The sequence below is a fragment of the Phragmites australis genome, chromosome 12 (assembly GCF_958298935.1).
Source record: "Phragmites australis chromosome 12, lpPhrAust1.1, whole genome shotgun sequence".
Classification (NCBI taxonomy): Eukaryota; Viridiplantae; Streptophyta; class Magnoliopsida; order Poales; family Poaceae; genus Phragmites; species Phragmites australis.
The window spans coordinates 9783633-9788303 of record NC_084932.1 but is presented as its reverse complement, the minus strand read 5'-3'; positions in this window follow the sequence as shown (position 1 = coordinate 9788303).

Genomic DNA, 4671 nt, shown 5'->3' with positions numbered 1-4671 from the left:
GGTCTAGCCACAACGTGGTACCTTATTGAACTGATCAGACGGTTATGTTCACTCAAGTTTCAATCCAACAAGCAGAAAGGTGCCCGTCAGATATATAGCCTACAAATATTTTTAAGCTATCAAATCCAATGTGGAAATGCCACAAGGTGGGGATATGGGTTCCCAGGCTAAGTGCTAATACTTCAGTTACAACCGCGGTGCCGTAAAATATTTGTAAGATCGCCTTGAGTATCTATCAACGAGTAGGAATATGTCCGTAAGTATTGTAGCTATGGATAATCATGCGCTAGTAGCTTCCATAGTGGAAATGCAACATATGAAGGGGATATGGATTCCGAAGCAAAGAGCTAATACTTCCCTTGAGCCGCGTAATCCAGATCACTCTCCTCGTCAATATACACGCCTCTTCTAGCAAGACTAGCACACCAGTCTCACTAGTCATCTACAGTAACTATAGCCTCTGCTCATCATCCATGGCATCAAAAAAGAAACCTTCGCTACTGCCGCCACAGCGTGTCATCCAAATCCCTTGCCGTAAGACGAGTTTAGGAGGCTGCTGCTGGTCTAAGAAGCGGCAGATCGTTCTGGGCGTCTAGAGCATGGGAGATGGCTGCGGCTCTGAGGGTGGCGGATGTGGCAGCATTAATGTGGTGCTGTCATCTCGGGACCTTGGGCGGGCGGTGCTATGAGGGAGGTTGCAGCTATCTAGCGACACGGCGGTTCTACGCCGCGTGAGGCAGATCTCTGCGAACAGCCAAATGGACCTGGATCTATCTCGAGGGGACCCAAAGAGCAGCACGCAGAAGACACAATCTAATATGGCCTTACCGCCCATGAGTTAGCAATGTATCATGCATGCATTATTAGCAGAAGTGGAAATGCCATACATCTTTGGAGTTGATATAGAATAGACCCTAAAAACATAAGACGTGTGTATCATCGTGTAAGTGGAAGTACTGATCGAGAGCAGCACATACACAGCGGATAGCCAGACTAGTCGTGGTCGAGCACGTACGACTGATCGCTCAAGCTGGTCGTGACTGGTGGTCGTGAGTTGGCGTGCTCCCATCTTTTGGTCGCTTGGGTGGTCGAGAAGTTTGGTCGCTTGCTTGGGTGGTCGAGAAATTTGGTCGCTTGTGTTGTTGCGAATCCGGAGTGGTCGTGCATGTGATCCAGTGGTCAGACCTAACATCTGGTATTAGAGCTCATAGTGCGTAGCACTAAATCGTGAAGATGTCGAGCGTACCTCAGGGCGAGGTGGCGTGGGAGAGCGGCGGTGGGCCGTTCCTGTACCCGCAGTTGACGACGACGAACTACACGAGCTGGGTGATTCGCGTGCAGGCGATGATGGAAGATCAAGGCGTCTGGGAAGCAATCAAGCCAGTGACCGGTGCGGCGGCCATCGACGAGAAGAAGGAAAAGAAGGTGAGGTCACATCTCTTCCAAGCGCTCCCAGAGGATCTTCTGATGCAGGTGGCAAGGAAGAAAACTGCGAAGGAGGTCTGGGATTGTCTCAAGACAAGGTTCGTCGGCGCGGATTGCATCAAGAACGCGCGGCTTCTAACGTTGAAGAGCAACTTCAACGTCATGCGCATGCAGGAGGGAGAGAGCATGGACCAGTACGTTGGATGGCTCAATAGCATGTCCGTCAGGTACGCAAACCTAGGGGAGACGCTCGACGATGCTACATTGGTGAAAAAGCTGTTCGACACCGTGCTAGATCGATTCCTGAGTGTGATCGCCGGAATCGAGCAGTTCTACGACCTCGACAAGATGTTGTTCGAGGAAGCCGTGGGGCGGCTTAAGGTGTTTGAAGAATGTACTCGCCCGCGTGCATCCGGTGGCAATAGCAACGGCGACAGCCAGCTTCTGTTCACTCAGGCCGAGTGGCAGCGCGGCAAAAGAAGGATGGTGGCAACTCCTCATCAAGCAATAAGGGCAAATCCCACCTTGCTGCAGATAGCAGCAACCGCGGCCGGGGTGGTCGTGGACACGACAGAGGCCGTGGCAGAGGTGGTTGTAGCGAGATGTCGCGCAATGACGAGGAGAGCGGTTCGAGTGGCGGTCGCCACAACAAGAGCCACATCAAGTGTTTCAACTGCTACAAGATAGGGCACTACGCGAACGAGTGCAAGGCACCAAAGAAGAAGGAGGAATAGAAAGGCAAGACACATCTCACTCGTGTTGATGACACCGAGCCGACCGTGCTACTCGTAGTGTCAGAAGAGCTAGCACAAGAACAGCAGCACCAGCGGGAAGCCGTACTGCTGAATGAGGAGAAGTTGAAGCCGGAACTACGCGACACAATGGAGGGAGGCTCCAGCTCTGAGGTCTGGTACCTGGACAATGGGGCCAATAATCATATGACTGGTGACAAAGAGAAGTTCAGAGAGTTGGACGAAGGTGTCACTGGCAAGGTGAAGTTCAGGGATGGCTCCATGGTGCAGATCATGGGCTTAGGGTCTGTCATGTTTAGCTGCAAGAACGGTGACCAGTGGCTATTGCAGGAGGTCTACTACATTCCAAGGCTGTGCAGCAACATCATTAGCCTTGGACAACTTACCAAGGTTGGACACAAGGTGATCATGGATGCTGAACATCTACGTGTATATGATAATAGTCTTGCATGGTTGCTGATGAAAGTGAGGCGAACTCCAAATCGCCTCTACAAGATCGAGCTGCATCAAGCGACACCAGTGTGTCTCTTAACCAGCCTTCAAGACCCGGTGTGGCTTTGGCATGCGAGACTCGAACATGTCAACTTCATTGCTATGAAGCTGCTCGTCGACAAGGGGATGGCGGCAGGAGTGCCACCGATCACAAACCCGAATGAGTTATGTCACGGGTATTTGCTGGCAAAGCAGGCGAGGTAGCTGTTCTTGGTAGTAGCAAATTTCAGGGTGGAGAAGCCACTAGAGCTGCTACATGCAGACCTTTGCGGGCTGATCACACCTTCGACTCTTGTCGGTAACAGTTACTTCATGTTAATTGTTGATGATTACTCACGGTGGATGTGGGTGTTCATGATCAAGTCAAAGGACCAAGCTTGCTCCGTGTTCAGAAAGTTCAAGTTGCAGGCCGAGAATACGAGCAGGCAACGCATCTAGACGTTGAGGACTGATCGCGACGGTGAATTCCTCTCTACTGAGTTCACCCAGTTATGCGAGGAGGCTGGGATCAAACGGCACCTCACCGCACCATACATGCCACAACAAAACGACGTGGTGGAGCGGAGGAATAGGACCGTGATGGTGATGGTGAGGTCCCTCCTCAAAAGCATGAACATGCCTAGAAGGTTTTGGGGGGAGGCAGTGCGGTACGCGGTGTATTTGCTGAACCGCTTGTCAACGAAGGTGCTGGACAAACGCACCCCGTTAGAGGCTTGGAACGGAAGGAAGCCGCATTTGGCGCACCTTCGTGTGTTCAGCTGCACTGCACACGCGAAGGTGACAATGCCACTTTTGAAGAAGCTCGACGACCAAAGCCAGCCGATGGTGTATCTTGGCGTCGAAGACGGCTGCAAGGCACATTGTCTCTTTGATCCAAGGCGCGGGAAAATTCATGTAAGCCGTGATGTTAAATTCAATAAAAGCATGGAGTGGAGCTAGTGTACAAGAATAGGTGGTGGAGAGACGTCTGATTTCGATGTTGAGGAGGCGATTAGCACTGAGCCGCCAGTGGGCGGTACTATGCCACTCGCGGGTGGTCCGGCAGGTGTGCCAACACCCGCGGCACATGGTGATCTAGGTCCTTCATCGACTCCGTTGGCCGGTGAGGTGACGCCGGAAGGGCCAGTAACCAGGAGACACGCTGTGGCACGCACGGTAGCCAACTCTCCAAAAAATCCCACCAATGTAGTGGTGAGGCCGGCGCCTGAATTGCCGGTGGATGATCAGACCACACCGCTATCGAGCGGGAGTAGCAGCACTGATGAGGGCCATGTTCACTACAGGCATATTGACGACATCATGAGAGATGCTCCAATAGTGGATCTCGATGAAGATGTGGAAGAAGAGGCCATGCTCGTAGAGACGGAGGAGCCGTCTTGCTACCTTGAGGCTGCTGGACAGCAGGTATGGGAGGATGCCACGACCAAGGAGATCGAGTCCATAGAAAAGAATAACACATGGACTCTCATAGCGTTGTCGGCTGGTCACAAGCCAATTGGACTCAAATGGGTTTACAAACTGAAGAAGAACTCAGATGGAGATGTGATCAAGCACAAGGCAAGACTAGTCATGAAGGGATATGTGCAGCGGTAAGGAATCGATTTTGAAGAAGTGTTTATGCCGGTGGCTAGACTGGACACCGTACGTGTCATCCTTGCTGTTGCAGCCAACCGAGGTTGGCAAGTTCATCATCTGGATGTTAAATCGACATTCTTAAATGGTGAGCTCGAAGAGGAAGTATACGTGACCCAGCCGAAGGGATTTGTAGTGAAGAACAAAGAGCATCTTGTGCTCAAACTCAGCAAGGCGTTGTATGGACTTCGGCAAGCGCCATGGGCCTGGAATATCCGGCTTGATAGAAGCTTAAAGAAACTTGGATTTGTGAAGTGTGTTCAAGATCACGCCGTATACACAAGAGGAACATGCCAACATGGAGTTATTGTTGGAGTATATGTTGATGATCTCATTGTGATAGGAGAAAGTCCAGAGGAGATCATCGGAT